At 42.4% G+C, this 18,141-nt stretch overlaps 1 pseudogene; it reads left to right on the top strand.

The window, feature by feature from the left end:
• The first annotated feature begins 620 nt into the window (after positions 1–620).
• LOC101677089 lies at positions 621–14,708 on the top strand (annotated as a pseudogene).
• The last annotated feature ends 3,433 nt before the right edge of the window (positions 14,709–18,141 follow it).

Here is an 18,141-nt window from a genome sequence, read left to right as displayed (position 1 = left end):
GGCATTTGGTGGTAGCAGAAGGTAGATTAGTCTTGGCAAGCAGGAACTCATGCTATGGGGACCACATCACCTCCATCCCTGCTATCATGGTCACTTTTACAAGTGCCCAGGCACATGGGTGGCCACTGACAGAAGCTGTTTAACACTAGTCAAGACATTCTGTGTAGTCAGTTATTCAGTACCAACCTTCTGCGCTTCACATATTCTGGTAGATGCCAACATGTTATATAAAGACCTTCACACTTCATGCCAACAACCCCCTGCCTCTTCCTCAGACAACTTTTCTCTAATCTTCTAATCTTTCTCATTCCAAGCCCACCAAATAACCAACCAAGTCATCTTCACTTCCCATGGATTAGGGCCTGGGTCCCCCTTCAGTTAAGCCATCTAGAGCATCAGAGGTACCAAACAATGGTGAGGGTTTTCTAGAAAGGGATTGGAAGAGGGAGATGATGAGTATCAGTTGTGTTGTCAAGATCAGCTACAGCAACAGGAGCGAGAGGTATATCCCTCTGATTTTCTTTTTGGAAGTTTCCCCAGGAAAAGAAACTACCCAAGATCCTAGAAGACATCTTCACAGGTGGTATAAACCTACTATATAGAACAAGTGGACACTAAAAATGGATCCTAATGGATCAAGACCAAGGCACTCATGTCCCCAGCCACTGGAAATATGTCTGCTACTACAGACGCACAACTGTTTTCTGCACGGGGAACTGCCCTCAGCTAAAAGAATCTGCTTTGACCAAGGTTCTGCTCCTTCCCCAGCTGATCCATATGGAGGCACAAAGGTCTTGTCTCTTTGCCAGTTTGGTACTTCTCTGAAAGGCCATCCCAGCGGCACAGCAACATGTGTTAATGATTGAGAACTGCAACCACATCACTGTTAAACTTCTCCCTCTGAAAATTCTGCTTTTCTCCACTCCTTAGCAAGTGCTAGGGAATTCCCCAGTAGATGATCTTTTGTACCTAAATGTCAGAGACAGACTCTGTGTCCTAACAGCTCTCTATTCATGACAGTTCTAGGGCTCCAACAGAGGCCTCTCAAGACAGTCTCCTTCCCATCTGTACCTTTCTTTTCTTGACACACAAAATGGCAGATTTCTGGAAGCCAAAGCTACACATCTCAGGTGAGTTACAGAATGGTAAACTGTACCCAAACCCATTCCTGCTAGGCAAAGAAAATATTCATATTGTCCAGTATTAGTGTTGTTCTACAGGGTCCCAGAGAGCCTCTCTGGCTATGTCAAGAAAGAGAGCATTCTACCTCAGCAACAGTAAAAAATTTAAAAATTTAAAAAATTTTAAAAAACACTTAGATATGTCCAAGAAATTGGCCACTGGCCAAAAGAAACATGAAGAATATAACCAAGCTGGTTCAGGTACTGAGGAGTTTTATAATGACAGCATCCCAGCTGTCAGCCAAGTGGTCCAATGGAAACACTATGAATTGGGACTGGCCACAGTGTCTGTGAAAAGCCAGAAGTCACTGATATATACAAAGGTGTACAGGCTGGACTAAATGGCTTCATGCCGAAGAGGAGGAAAATAATGGAAATTTCCTTGGAATTAATTCAACAACAAAAATGAACAGATTTTTCTATCAGTTTGTTGGAACGATTCGGACTCGGCTTTTCTAGATGCTAACGATAGTGCCTATCCCCTTCACGTTACCAAGCTGACAGTGGAAGTATCAAACTGTAGGAAATAAACCGGGAAAGAAGGAAAGAAATCTTACTTTTTTTTTTAATCCTTTCCTTTTCCACACATTGAAGAAATGATAGTAATCTCCTTTTAACTTTGCTATGAGACAAATATTTTCTGGTAATTATAACTTCCAAGGCATGTCCTCTGACATTCTTTTACAGAATAAATGTCCACAAGGGCAGACTAATGGCAAGGGGATAAATTTAAGTTCCAGCCTCTGGAGAGTCAGGCTTATGGTTCTTTTGGGTACAGTGACATTGCCAACTAGTGCATCTCTACATATATATTTACATATTTTTATGTATCCATAGAGAACTTCCTTACAGGTACAGATGATGATCTTTACATCTACCTACTCTCATGTAGCTATCACCTAGATCAAATTAGAAAAGGTTCCCATCACCCCAAAAATTCCCTCATGCCTCTTTCCAGTCAACACACAACTCCCATCTACTGAAGGTAACAATTTTTATTGCCCCCCCCCATCCCTGATAATGCCTCTTTTAAAGAAAAATTCAAGTCCCAAAAAATGGTTCCAAAAAATGGTTCCAAAGATGTGGGTTCTCTTTATCATAGATGAGGAGAAAGATAGGGCTGGAGAACAAAGACTTAGTATCTTCCTAGGAAAGGGAATCTAGGGAAAGTTGCCATTCCTTCTTTCTGTGTCTATCGCAGCAAGAAACACAAACCAAATTTAGTTATTCAGTGATACCATTACATTAAATTTTCAAATTATCTTGCTATATTATATCTCTTTTCTGCATCACATGGACAAAGAGAAATATATCCACAGATATGAACAGTGGATCAGGAAAATCCAAAAGAGAAACCTGAGCTTCCTAAAAGAAATAAATAGGTCAACAACAGCCAAACTGTGTGGGCTAGTTGAGGGCCCAAACACCACCATGTCAACTAAATTAATTGCCCCAACTTTAAGCTTACTTTCTGGGTAATTAATGAGAGTTACTGCTGTAAGGGCAGAACAAAGAAAACTTAACCTTTAAAAAACAGGCTGTAGGTTACAAAATGTAACAAATTAGAGTGTGAACATGTAACTAATCAGTCCCCAGTGCATTGGGAAAGGAGGGGGAAACAGGATACATTTTTTCTCATTTTCATCCCCCAAGGATACAAGACACCCCTCATCCCATCTCCTAATAGAGATGTGCCCTGGTATATCACTGGAAACCCAATGCTTCTGTGTCTCTTACTCTGAAACTGTCCAAATTGTTCTTTTTTCAAACCTCAGAGGTAGATGATTAGGAAGAATATGGTTTTCTACCCAAATGGAAAAGATAAACACCTTGATAATTAGTGCCATGTTTTTCTTTTCTGTTTCCAAGCTAGGAAATTGTCTTCAGAGTTAACTTGGTTTTCAGCACAGGCTTCAGTTGCTTGCCTCAGAGTCCTCCTTCTAGACTCTGGAATATTTTTCACAAGGAGAATGGGAACTATTACATGTTCCTTATACATTTCATCTTTTTGTTATAAGCTGGGTCCTCTAAGAAGCCAACTCTGACGGAGTTTAGTATCTAAGAAGCCAACTCTGACAAACTTAACCCCACAGGTAAACACAGATAGAACGTAGTGATGAACTCCCAGAACCTAAGTCAGGTTTGGTGGGGTGAGGAGTTTTGGGGCCGACCACTAAAGAAAGAATTCTTAAGACATCGTTGGTGCAAAAGGTTATTTATTAGAGCATGGGGACAGGGCCTGTGGGCAGGCGGAGTTGTGGCTGCCCCGGGTTGTGAGGGTAGGCAAGTTATATACCCTGCTGTTGGGGGAAGGTGAGGGGAAGGGAGGTTTCAGTGGAGTTTTCATATGCTAAAGAGGGCCTACAAGGTGCCAGGATGCTCCAGGCCTGCCTGAGGAGGCCTTGCCCTTGCTGCTGGATCAATGTTGTCTTTAGACCAGCCATTAACATTAAGATAGTCGGGAGACTTTTTGGTGGGGTGTCACAATCCTGCTATCAATCATCTTTGTTAGTGAGATTTAGGACATTTGTAAGCCAAGGGAGACTCCTGTCTAACAGGATTGTGAGCTCTGCAAGTTAACTATTTGCTTATTGTTCATGGCAGTCAGGGCTGCCTGAGGGATGCTACACTTATGGAGGGGAAAGGGTGAAGAGGGGGTGCAAGGCGCCCCCTTTTGCTTTGTCCTCAGCCAGCCTCCTGCTCCCTCATCATTCCCCCCTGAACAATTTTGACCTTTAAGGTGGTTGAAGGTGGAAGGTCTCATCTTCTGTAACTTCTTCATGCTGAATAGGGGTCTAGAGCTGTCCCTACCTGCTCGCGTCAATATTGGTCAGGGTAGGAACGTATAAGGGAGTTACGAAAGGTGGAGGCAGCTGAATCCAGCGCTGACAGTGAAGAGGCGTCCTCGCACGTGACAAGGATCGTCTGCTGTGGTGTAGTCATTGTAGCAATGGAGTCTTGGCACCAAGTAGAGAGACATGGAACAAAGCAACATATTAAGATTAATAAGGCGATAAAAATAAGAATCCCGAAAATGAGATTTTTAATTGTTGGCCATAGTCCTCCTTCAAACCAGGAACTTATCCAATCACTAAAAGAGAAAGAAGGATCTTGTAGGGCCTTAATCTGGGTGTTTATCCTTTATTATTCCTGTGACATTTTTGCAATAGTCTGGGATGTATACGCAACATTCTGTCTTGATAATTGCGCATGTGCCACCCTGTGCTGCTGTCAGGACATCCTATTTTGTAGGACTGCCTTGCGTATCTGAGTAGGGGGAGGCTTTTTAGTGAATCACTGAGTTCCTTTGTAGTATTATTTACTAAGGGCTTCTACATGCCACATGACATCGTCTAGTCCCACATTTGGAACAAAAATGGATGCTAAGTGATCATACCATTTAAAACCCAATCATGTGTATCTTTGTTTTAAATTGGGGAGATTAACTGGAGTGGTGATGGTTTTAGTAATGCACCCATGAATACCAGGCAGATCCTAAAGTACAGCGACCCATCCACCCTGGAGTCAGCCAGGGCCACAGGTTGGTTCCACATATCCAGTCGGTTCTGTTTGGAGCTGGCCATCTAATGCCAGGTCACCTTCCCCAATCAGTAGCAAAACATTCAGTAGCCTGGAGTACTATTATTTGGGAACACATTTCTAATGATAGCCATCCTCGATACTGTGTGTTATTTGCCCAAGTATCATACGTATGATTCTTTTGTTCCCAGCATAAAACTGCATTTTGAATGAGCTGCCCAATGGGTGTGGGTATGAAACACAAATATGTATCCTAGATTTGATATACACCATCCTTAGTATAGCCATATGGAGGGTCTTGTAATTTAGACCCATATTTGATTGGGGAGTTATGGCTTGACAGCAATCCCCTTTCCTTCCAAATAGCTCCATGGGCATGTAGTACCAGGAAGGCATATTTGGCATCAGTATAAATGTTAATTCTTAGGCTTTGGCAATTGCAAAGTGCTAGTGAGCACTATGGCATACCTAGCTTATTTTTTTTCTATGAAAACTACTGTCATCAGAAAACCAACTGTCATTCGTATTTTTAACAGGGGCATCTTAAATCTGGACAAATAGAGTAAGCAAGATCAATAACCTCTGAACATTTTTGCTCTATAGAGAAGGAAGTACAGTGGTCAGGTTCAGACATACAGGTAACTAGGTTTAAAGTCTGACAAGTTTCTAAGTATTATTTCTGGCATATCTGTAAGTATAGCCCAATATTTAATTAGTTGGCCTACATCATCCATTGGTGGCCTTTGGCTTCTAAGACAAATCTGGACCTGATGTGAACTCATTACAGTCAGGGACTGTCCCATAGTGAGCTTGAGGCTCTTTTATGAGGGCTGTTCTAGGTTTTGCTAAAGCATCTATTTGCAATTGCACCTCAACAGAGGTGGCCTCTAGGATAAATATGACTAAGGGATGAAACCAATAAGAAGACCTTTGAGTGGTCCAACCTTAACAATATCCTGATTACAGAGGATCATTGTCAAGTGAGAAGACTTGTCAAGAGATAAGAGGAGTTCCCCATGCATAATCCAATCCAATCATAAAGAAAGTGGGGTCATCCATTATCTCCACAAGTCCATAGTTAATCCTATGGAGTGCAATAGGCTGGCTTTTAGGCAATTTCATTATCCTAGCCACACATAAGGTGTTAGTAGTTATACAATTGTAGGGGAATCAATCCCATTTTCCAGTTATTTAATCATGTGCCATGGGGTCTGCTAATATCCCCACAAAATAATAAGATCAACTAAAGAAGCTATTGTGCAACCTCTCTCAAGCTTACCTCAAATTGTTTAGCTTAGGTAAACAAACATTTAAAGACAATCAAATGTAGAATTTAACATCAATAAAGGCATGTTACTAAAACATAATTTTTCTCTCTAAAATAACCCTCATTTACAGAGATAGCCAAATCAGGACTAATTCACTTGTGAAACAAGTCCAGTTTTAACAAACTTGGCCTAATTATTTACATAAGCTCAGCAAGAACAGTGAGTGTGATCAATAGATCTTTTAGAATCTGCTTTGCTGGAACTTTGTATAAGGTATCTCTAGGTTGAACTTTTAGTAGCCTCTCCGGGCCAGAAGCCAAGCCCTGTACTTGCCATCAGGCATGCCTGCTATACCTTTGGGGGAATTCCTCTTCTGAGACTGCACCCACCAAGGAGTGACATTCTTTACTCACCTGGTGAGGCTGCTGGGAACTCTGTAAGCAAGGTATCAGGCCAACAGTCCCAAGGGGCTTTATGGCTCCAGGTTTCATAAAGTCAACCTTCGTTCCTTTAAACTGTCTGGTCATATCTGAGTCTTTTCAAATATGACATCCCAGTCAAAGCCTTGGTAAAATAACCCATGTTTCCAATTCTTTCCTGTTACAAGGAGAACAGATTCTTATTGAACTTATGCAAATGACTGATTGCCAAGGAAGAAAGAATACTTAACTGAGACCTTTTGGTTTCAGAGGGTTCAGATAGAGAGAAAAGGTGAAGGCTTTGAGCACTTTTACATCTCTGTAAGTTACAGGTAACTTAAGGAAAAGTATCCCTAGTCTGGAAGAGCAAACATTAAAGAACCAGCAATGTTTAAAGTAAGACAAAACATTAAGAGACACAACACTATATAATCTTTTAGTTCATTTAGTCCCATGTTACTAATTCTGGTGAATGCAGCTTTAGTTAGCTTTGGAAATTCTGACCCATTTCAGTTTAAGGATTTTCAAATATATCAAATATCTATATTTGTCCTGAAAGTCCTTTATAGGAATCTCCTTGAAGATAAAACTCATTTTACAAGAGAATTAAAACAATTATAAATGACAAAAACTCAGAATGGATATGGTTAGAGCTAAAGAGACATGGGAGTTTACAATTTAGCTGCAAGGAAATCGGGTTATTTCTGTGATACATAACATTTCCATAATTACAGTATCAAGCGATGATCTCTCAAAACGTTAAAGCTTTGGGAAGTGCGTAGAATCTCTAGAATAGTTATAGCATTTTCCCAAATGTAACCCAATGTTTGTCACTGGTTCAGTAGTACTTCATGAGCAACTTCGCATATCAAGGAAAAGCCCTGAGTTAAAGAGATTTACAACTTAAATCTTGTCAACATTTGCTAAAATCTTACAAAGTTTTAAAGCAAATGCCTAAATATAATTAGGGATGCTAAACACGTGATAAAACAAAACATAGAAATTGGTTTTTCTGGGCAGGCTAAGAGAAAAACCGTTTTCATTTTCTTAACAGCAGATCAAGTAATCTAAGAAAAACCTTGTCCTTTGAACAGAGAATTTCAGTCTTGTATCAATGTACCTTTAAAACCCATTCATTTAGTCCATCTTGACCATAGCTAAAATTCCTTTTCTGAAGATTTCCCTTCACAAATCTTTTACAACTTTCTTTTGCATTCAGGTTTTGTCCCAAGCCATTCCCTTCCAAACAACCACCTCATTTAGGACAAAAATTACCTTTTATCTTTAATAAAATGCATTTTCCTTCTTTAAATCTTTCTTACATATCATCTACTTTCCTGCAGAGTTTCCCTTATTTCCATCAGTCTTAGTTACACTAAGCAGAATTTGATACTCTTGGAAACCCCTTAATCTCTAGTGAAGACTAAGTATTAACCAATTGTGAACTGTTACAACAGAATTCTTTAGATGACAAATTTATGAAACAGTGCAAATTTATGAAAAGTGCAAAACACGTTTACCAACAGATTTAAACTTTAAACTTTAGGAAGTTTAAATTTAAACAAAGAAACTTCTTAGTTTCTTTGCATTTAAGTAAGTCAAAAGCACAAAACTACATCCAGTAATTAACGACTTAGCTTTTTATCCTGTTTGGTTAAGATATAGATGTCCACAATTCAATTCCGTTTGTCATCCAAGCAAAACTTTAAAACTTTCAGGTTACCAAAGACTTTGAAAGTTACTTCAGCAATTACCCATTAGAACTTTGAGACAGACAATTAACCATCAGTTTAGTCATTTCTTTACTAACAAATTTTAACAAATAACATGAGCTTATTTGACCTTCAGTAAATTTTGAAGTTTCACATTTACTGCTAATAACTTAAAAGACAGATCTATCTTAATTAAACCAACAAACTTAGTTAATTCCAATACTGATTTACATTTCACCTAGACCCACTCCACTTTGAATGTTTACCTGAGACACAAGTGGGAAGATCTGGAGTGGGGGGTGTTATGTCCAGAGGGTGCTCTTCTTGCTCCTGGACAGTGAAGAGAGAAGGAGCCGTGCTGCATGATCTAGAGGCTAGTCATGCAGGCTGCACGCACGTTGGTGCACGGAAACAGAAGGGGGAAACAGAAGAAACAAAGTGCTGCCAGGAGGCAGAGAAAGGATTCCCGGTTTTGGAGCTCCTAAGCCCCAACAGAGGAGCAGATGCCATGCTTTCCCACCAGCAAGGTGGGGGGAGGGGTTAAGCAGTCCAAGTCGGCCAGAGAACACAGGGAAACTTGCCCAAAACAAAGAGAGTTTCAACAGCTGCTTGGGAATATTCCTTACAGTCTCTGTCTCGAGTTAGACTAACCCCCGTTTGCTCCAGTTATAGCCATTAACACGGGAAGTGAGTAAAGGAGAAGCTCCCACATCTATTAGGAGAAACAGAAAGAAGGTCAGAGTCCCCTTTGCTAGGGCTGGCTCAGCAACCTGGGTTTACTAGAAGGCGGCTTATTTACGTAATTATCATCCAATATGTCAGGAGGAAATTTACTAGCTGACTCATTTGGGCAAACATTCCACAAAAGCCCCTTATTTGGGGTCCTGGTGCAGAGCAATGAAGGCATAGGTATGAGCAGTGAAGGTATCCTAGGTCCATTTGCCCTGTTTCCTGCAGAGATCTAACTGATAGATCCCACGGAGGCCATGCAGTGTTACAGGAGCTGAGTCCTTTCCTAAGTTTTGCAATCCAAATTATTTCCGGTGGGTCAAAAGGCACCCCAAGGTAGAGTCCAGAAAAGTAAAGAAGGTCCATTACCAAATGCCCCCTGACTCCTGGGTGGCGTCCCACGCAGGATAGGTCAGAGGTTCCTGTGTGTCAAAAGCGACCAGAGGCGTCCCTCAAGATATCGCTATTGATCACCACCCTGCCTTCCCTGGGAAGATATTTCTGCCCTAAAGGCCCTGGAGGGGTACAGGCGTCCCTCCACTTCCCCATCGCATCCTAGGCTGCCGATGGGTGCCTGGTGAATGGACCAAAATACTTGTGCCATGCCATGCCATTGTCTGTCCTGAAGACTGCATACTGTTTTGCCATTTTAACCCATGTTAGTACTAGAAAAGTTTGGCAAGGGGAAATTACCCAATTTCATAGCTTTAAGTAGTCTGTAGAAGACACTGACAAGAAACAGTCAAGACTGAAATCCATCATGGTCTATGCGACATTCCAACACATGTGGCCCTTGCAGCCAACTTCCCTAGGAAACGGTCCTTGGCTGCGTTTTAGTTCAACCGGGTACTGGTTTCGGCCGGCTCCCAGTGGAGGTCCCTTGGCCAGAAGTGGCTAGACCAGGGATGTGGAGGGATCACATTAGATCAATCAAGAGGAAACCTCACAGGGGAGTCTTAAGATTGGCAGCCATCCTGGTGACTTAGGTGGCTGTCCCGTGCCCAAGACAGACAACTTTATATAAGAACAGGGATAAAGAGAGGCCATCAAGTTTCTGGGTCTTATTGCCATTCCAGCCAGGGTACTAACTTACAGCCAAAAGGCAGACGTTCTCCTCCCCGTAGAGTAACCACGGGCTAGAGGATTGCAGCCTGAGCAACTGACATGCAAGTGTTCCAATGAGACCATACTCCTTGAAAAGCCCTGAAATCAGAGTAAAGGAAAAGGAGAGAAAGTACTCACCATTATGCACCGAAGCTCAGAGTCCAAATGTAAAGACTCACAGCCCCACGTTCGGGCGCCATATGATGAAGTTCTAGAACCTAGGTGAGGTTCGGTGGGCTGACATCCAGAGCCGATGACCAAGAAAGAATTCTTGAGACATCTTTGGTGCAAAATGATGGTTTATTAAAGCACGGGGACAGGACCCGTGGGCAGGAAGAGCTGCCGCCCCGGGTTGTGAGGGTAGGCATGTTATATACCCTGCTGTTGGGAGAAGGTGAGGGGAAGGGAGGTGTCAGTGGAGTTTTCATATGCTAAAGAGGGCCTACAAGGTGCCAGGATGCTCCAGGCCTGCCTGAGGAGGCCTTGCCCTTGCTGCTGGATCAATGTTGTCTTTAGACCAGCCATTAACATTAAGATAGTTGGGAGACTTTTTGGTGGGGTGTCACAATCCTGCTATCAATCATCTTTGTTAGTGAGATTTAGGACATTTGTAAGCCAAGGGAGACTCCTGTCTAGCAGGATTGTGAGCTCTGCAAGTTAACTATTTGCTTATTGTTCATGGCAGTCAGGGCTGCCTGAGGGATGCTACACTTATGGAGGGGAAAGGGTGAAGAGGGGGTGCAAGGCGCCCCCTTTTGCTTTGTCCTCAGCCAGCCTCCTGCTCCCTCATCAGTAGGGCAAGGAAGCCAGAGTGGGCAGAAGTCAAGCTACAACACAAGCCCAACAGAGAGCAAGTGAAAAAGATTTATTGTAAGGAAATGACTCACAAAATTGCAGAGGCCTGGTAAATCCGAAATCTGCAGAGCGGAGCCCCAGGGAAGAGATGTAGTTCGACTCCAAAGGCAGTTTGCGGGTAGAATGCGCTCTTCTTCCGGGAAGGTCAGTCTTTGGCTCTGCAGGCCTTCAGGTGGTTGTTTTATACCCACCCACTTAATGAAGGACAATTAGCTTCACTGAACTCAGCCTCTTGATTTAAATGTTAATCTAACAAATACCTTCAAAGAAACATCTAAAATCAAGTGTCACCAAATATCTGGATATAGTGGTCTAGCCAAGTTGACACATACATTTAACCATCACACCACCCCCAGAAAAGCATGATCTGGGGGAAAGACGGTTTTCTACAGCTGAGGCTCTCTGAAGGGACTCCCAGGTGAAAACTGTCTGCAGATGACATTCTCTGCAGCCGTGGCAGTGAATCTTCCCAGAGTGGAATCTGAGCAGAGCCTTTCTGGGTTCATCACACCTATGCGATTAATTACATGTATTCAACAATTAAATTTAGTGTTAAAAAGTTTATTCAGTATGATGTTTCAAAGCAAAGGCTGATAAATATATATTAAGATATAGACATAAAGGACACATAAACACCCATTTTGTTTGAAAGAAATGGTTAAGAGTGTTTGAAATACCTGAAATTATTGTTTGCATGTGCGACAAACCAAACAGAGTCTGTGCTGTTTTTACCACGTAGAATAGTTAACTCCTCTCATATGGTGAGCCCCTTGGTTGCTTGTTATCTCTAATCCCTTTCAGGGCCAGATGCAGTGACCTCTTAAGGTCTGGGATGAAGAAGGGGGAAACAGCTTCGAGAAACTTATCCTGTGATTTAAGCAATTATTTGATATTTCCTGGAATCAACTAGTAAGTATTATTTAAAGATAATGGGTCAGTGATGAAGTTTTAGAATATAAGTGAAGTCCGGAGCCGATGACTGAGAAAGAATTCTTAAGACACCACTGGGGCAAAAAGGTGATTTTCTTAAAGCATATGGGCAGAAAGACTTGCAGCCCTGTGATCCCAAGGAATGGCTGATTATATTCTTGGGAGTTGGGGAGGTGAGAACAAAGGAGGTGTTCAGAAGGACTGTCATACAGTAAAGAAAATTCTCAGGGGCACCTGGGTGGCTCAGTGGGTTAAGCCTCTGCCTTTGGCTCAGGTCATGATCCCAGAGTCCTGGGATAGAGCCCCACGTTGGGCTCTCTGCTCAGCGGGGAGTCTGCTTCCCCCACCCACCCTCTGCCTGCATCTCTGCCTACTTGTGATCTCTCTTTCTGTCAAATATGTAAATAAAATATTTAAAAAAAAAAAAACTCTCAGGATAATGGAGGCCTGGTTATTGTCAAGCCAAGCAATTTTTTTGGTTTGTTTGTTTTGTTTTATTTTTTCTCTAAGGGGTACCAACATTTGGGGAGACAGACAGTTGGGGAGTTTTCTGGTAGAATGTCATACTCCTCCTGTCACACGTCCTTGTCAATAGGCTTTAGGTTTAGAAGAAATTCAACTTTATTTACATTTCCTTCCACCTCAGCCTCCCTCAATTTTATGGAGGGGAGGATGATGTTAAGGGCTTCAGGAACTGAGTTATGGGTCTCTGGAAATTAGATTATTGATAAGAAAGCTTCTTCTTTGTAAATCACTAGGACATTTGTAAACTGAGGGAGACTCTTATCTTGCAGGATTGTGATCTCTGCAAGTTAACTATGTGTTTTCCCTTTAGGGCAGCCAGGAGTGCCTGAGGAATGTCACATAAATCTCAAGGAGGGAGGAGAGAGGGTTGCAGGATGTCAGCTTCTGCTTTGCCCTTAGCTTGCCTTCTACTCCCTCATCATCAGGACTCAGCACAGAAACACAAATCCACAGAAGAGCCCAGCTGCCACTTCCCTCAGTTTGTGTGTCTCTCCAGCTTCTAGTAGCCATTCTAGGAGACACGAGCGACCATCACCCCAGGAACGGGTGAATAAAGAACCATTAAAGCAAATCCCTTAGGATGGCCCACTTGGGATGGGCCTCACCATTTTCTTTATCTAATGGAACTCACTCTTTGGAAGGATTCCAGCCTCAACTAATAAAATTTACATGGAAGTGATTCCCCTCACTCTTCGGCCACAGTGATTGGCTCAGGAATGGACATGAAAGAAATGAAAGAAATAATGAAATATTTACTGAAGTTTCTGGGAAACGGGGAGGGAGAATCCGTGTGCTGAAGGTGAATTTTTTGCAGCCACCCTGAGGATGAGATAGGATGAGATAGGATAGCACTGCTGGCAGCAACTGATCCTCTGAATTAAAGACGACTTAAAGTTAATCCCACTTCTGGGCTTTTCAGTTATGTGACTTGGCGAATTTTCTTGTTTGTATTTTTATGAACTACATCATTCATACAAAGAAGAACCTAAAATATATGTGAGGTTTAATTAATTATAGCCTCTCCCCTAGATGCCAGAGAAACAGGGTGGGGGAGGGGCTGGTTAGGGGTGCTGCATAGGAAGTGCCCTGCAGGGGGAGGAGCCGGGATTTGCTAAGGCCACACTCACTTGCTGGTGCCCACAGCCTGGAGCAGGACTTCAGCCTCTCTCACAATCAGGGCACGGTCACGTGCACGGAAAGTACTACTATTGGGAAAGGGCTGCAAGCGCGGTGTTTAATGGCCACAGGGCCTCTACAAGCTCGCGGAGGACACAACCACAGCCCCATAAGCAACCTGGAGCTTCTCCTCACACAGTTGGTAGAAAGACTTGGAGTCCTGGGTGACCTGGTCTCGCTGAAGAAATCCTTGGACCCGAATTACCTACTGTCTGAAGGTCTGGGTGAAAACAAGAAACTGAGAAGGAGAAATTGCCGAGACGAGAAGGAAAATTCGAGAAGATCCCGGCGGGGCAAAGTGAGAGGACTGTGAAGTTTCTGAGGAGCTGCCACCTGGAGGTGGGGTGAAGAACAAGTTCAAATGGGAACTAAACCCTGAAACAGCCACCAACTATTTCTTCAAAAATAAAATAAGATAAAAGGGGTGCCTGGGTGGCTCAGTCGTTACGCATCTGCCTTCGGCTCAGGTCATGATCCCAGGGTGCTGGGATCAATCCTCACATAAGGCTCCCTGCTCAGCAAGAAGCCTCCTCCCTCTCCCACTCCCCCTGCTTTTGTTCCCTCTTTTGCTCTCTCTCTATCAATCAAATAAATAAATAAATCTTTTTAAAAAATCAAATAAAAACAAGAGAGGGAGACAAACCACGAGAGACTCTTAACTCTAAGAAAAAAACTGAAGGGGGTACCTGGGTGGCTCAGTGGGTTAAAGCCTCTGCCTTTTGGCTCAGGTCATGATCCCAGGGTCCGGGGATCAAGCCCTGAATCAGGCTCTCTGCTCAGCAGGGAGCCTGCTTTTGCCTGCCTCTCTACCTACTTGTGATCTCTCTCTCTGTCAAATAAATAAACAAAATCTTTTTTAAAAATTAAAAAAAACACAAAACTGAGCGTTGCTGGAGGGGAGGTAGGTGGGGGCATAGAGTAATTGGGGGTTGGGCATTAAGGAGGGCACGTGTTGTAATGAGCGCTGGGTGTTCATATGTAAGTGCTGAATCACTAAATTCTACCCCTGAAACTAATAATACACTCTATGTTAACTAAACTGAATTTAAATAAGTTTTCTGTTAAAAAATCGGTGTTGTAGTCGCCCCACATGCATTAAAATTACCAGAAGAGCCCATTACACAGTGGGCAACAGCAAATGGACTGGACACTGTGAGGGTACCTATGTCTGTGGTGAACCTTGAGAGCCCCAAGACCAAAAGCTACAAACATGGGTTAGCCCAGCAAGCTGCCAAGGGAATGGCCCCCACCACCTCTGAGACCATCTGAACTCACTCTCCCTTGAAAGCAGAATGGCAGAATCAGTGGAGCAATGAGCAAAGATGGGCCAGGACCCTGGTACCACTCCCAGCTCTGACCAAATAATGAAATTTTAGAGAGCATATGGGGACAGGGGCCTAAGCTGCACGTTCACTTTGTAACCTCCATATCTCCCACCTCAGTCTTTGCCCGTTATCACATGGGACCTTGCTGGAACCGTCCTGCTCGAAGAGTATCAGGCAATTGGTTTGATTAGCTAAATATCAGCAGATGGAACTGTCTAGATCCTGTTTAGGCTCTTCCTTCCCTGGAACACTTTGGAGCAAATGGAAGAGCTACCCACTGTCTCCAGTACTGGGCTGTCTCTCATACAAACAGAACATTTGTAGCTCAAGAAGAAATAGAGAGACTGTATTCTTTTCATTAAAAAAATTATAATAAACAAAAACAATTATAAAGCAAACACCAATGTAACCACCAAGTGAGGCAAGAGAGAATATTTCTACAACATCAGAAGACACCTATATACTTCTTCCACCTCCCAGAGGTAACTCCTTGCCTAACTCTGATGATAATTATTCCTCCTCTATCCTGTGTAGTTTCTGTTTGCCCTCCAGATATATTCTCCATCTTTCACCTTGCTCTGGACCCCAAGAGAAATAAATATATGTATTACATTAGCAGATTCTCTTCTCCTCTGGTTTTCAGTTGAATGTGACCAAAGGGAGGGATTGGAGGAAAATTGGAATATTGGAGAGGAGAAACCAGGGAATTTCTTTGTCACTCAGACTCTAGGGCAGAGGCTGCCAGCAGCTGTGTCTCCTCTTTGAAGTTCCTGCCAGGAACAGCCCCTCGCTTTGTGTTTCCCTGTGCCATTATGGTTCCGGCCTTTACCCGAAGGCCCCAGGTTCTGGACTTCGGTAATAGTTCCAACTCTCTATGCTGGGAACAACAATCTCCAGTAAGAGCCACCTTCCCTCTGTGGTTTCTCCACTCTGACAAGATATACTTGGTCCCAAGTGATGGGTTGATTCCCTAGATAGATGACACTACCTAGGGGGCATAGCTCTGGTCTTTGTTGCTAGCAGGTTGGACATTTGATGGCAGCAGAAGCTAGATAATTCTGTTTGCTCATTTTGTTCATGAGTTCTCTTCCTGAGTACAATTCTTTCACATCTTAATAGGTGGGAGCAATATTATTAGGATATTAACATTTTTATTGGGAGCGGGGTCATCTTTTCTGATTCTCTCAAAGTTTTCGCTGGAAGTGTTTCTTCTGGAATGGCAGACAGAACTCAATGGAAAATATAATTTGGGATATTCATTGGTTTAACTATGGTTCCAGATCCTTTAGTCACTAGATGACTATCCACACTTCCTACTTCTTTGGTATGAACTTATCAAAGTTCCTTTCTCTAATAGAAATGTTTCCATTTTTCTACATTTTCAAAGTTATCAGCATAACATTGTTCATACTTTTATCACACTAAGCTTTTTTTTCTTCTTTTTATAAAGATCAGCTGATTAATTTTAGGAAGAGAGAGAGCACACATGCATGAGTGGGGTGAAGGGCCAAGGAAGAGGGAGGGAGAGAATCTCAAGCAGACTCCTTGCTGAGTGGGGAGCCCAATGCAGGGCTTGATCCCACAACCCTGAGATCCTGACCTGGACCAAAATCAAGAGTCCGAGGCTTAGCAGATGGAGCCACCCAAGCACCCCATTTCTCACTAACCTTTTAAGAATTGGAAGATCTGTGAATTGTGTAATACTGACGAATCACAGATCTGTACTCCTGAAACAAATTATACATTATATGTTAATTTTTTTAAAATCTTCTAAAAAAAGATAGGAAAAAAAAAAGAATTGGAGTATCTATAGTGATGTCCTTGTTAATTTTGGTAACACAGCTACTTATGTTTTTTCCCTTTGGAAAAAACTCTAACAAGATCAGTCATTAAATAAAAAAACAGACTATGGATTTTTTAAAATCTTCTCTATGTTTGTCTTCTAGTTCTATAATTTCTACCTTTAATTATTTCCTTCTTTCCAAATTTTAGATTGGTTCTGATTTTTTTTTAATTTTCTCAAATTTCAAGTGCAGACTGAGTATTATACGTAAGTGATAAATAACTAAATACTACTACTCCTGAAACCAAAAATAAATAAATTAAATTAAATACTCCCCAAACCTGCTGCCTAGCACCTTGACCCCTCCCCAGGACCCTCCCTCTCCCAATACCTACCAATCCTGGTGTGGTGCTGGGGGGTAAGGCCTGGGTGGGGGCTTCAGGATGCTGCTGACCTTGGTCCTCGCCATTGCTACCCCAGCAGTTAAATATCATTAATATTTCCCCAGCCCCTTCCTCCTCCTCCTCTTCCCTGTCTCCCCATAAAAACAGTTCCTCCTCCTGACTTCCTTATTTCTGGGTCCTGTATCTCATTCTCTGATTCATGTGACATGGAGCCTCTTCTGAGCCCTCTTTTCCTCTCCTCTCCTGCTCACCTTCAGTTGGTTGTCTTCCCTGTGCCTTTGACCTCTTCCACCCTCTGCCTTTCCTCCTCATCTCCTCCTTTCCCCTCTCTATAGCCTCCACTCTGGAACAGACCCTGATTCCTGGCCCAATTTCCTTGGCCCATGTTGAACTCTCTTTACCCCCATCCCTTCCTCCTCCACAAACCTGCCTTCCCTATCTTGCTTCCTCATGGGATTTTACCTCCTAATCAAGGTGAAGGCCTTACCCGTGCAAATGTCACCTCTATTGGAAAGCCTTATACAGAAAAGTTATTTCATAAATATTTATTAAATTCAGTAACTTGGGGCACCTGGGTGGTTCAGTTGGTTATGCATCTGCCTTTGGCTCAGGTCAGGATCCCAGAGTCCTGGGATGAAGCCCCACTTCGGGCTCCCTTCTCAGTGGGGAGCCTGCTTCTCCCTCTGCTGCTGCTCCCTCAGCTTATACACACACTCTCTCTCTGCCATATAAATAAATAAATCTTTTAAAAAATATGTTAAATAGATAAATTCAGTCAACTGATTTAAAAAAAAAATTTCAAGTGCACAGAATTATATTAAAATAAACCCTAGGTCATGAAGTACTCTCACCATTTCTATATAGTCTATGTCCCACCTTCCCTGTATCTTTTCTGTTCCTCTTACTTTCTTTTCAGCTGCTTGTATTTTATTTCTCCAGTCTTTCCTCAACTAGATTATATTCTTTTTAATTTCTATTCTTTTGCTGGTGACCTAACAATCCCAATGTGTGTCCTACATGTTTAATCTATACCTTCTCCCTACTTCCTTAAAGACTTCAGCTCCACCTAACTCCTTCTCCACTTCCCTATTATTGTTCATCATGAACTTTGATTATACATTTTTACCCCATTAGACATTATTGTTTTACACAGCCAATACTTACTTAAGTGTACCAATATACTTGCTACT

Source organism: Mustela putorius, unplaced genomic scaffold (assembly GCF_011764305.1).
Source record: "Mustela putorius furo isolate JIRA1106 unplaced genomic scaffold, ASM1176430v1.1 tig00003898_pilon_pilon_pilon, whole genome shotgun sequence".
NCBI classification, from domain to species: domain Eukaryota; kingdom Metazoa; phylum Chordata; class Mammalia; order Carnivora; family Mustelidae; genus Mustela; species Mustela putorius.
The sequence above is the reverse complement of the archived record's forward strand: the minus strand, read 5'-3'. Positions and strand labels throughout refer to the sequence as shown.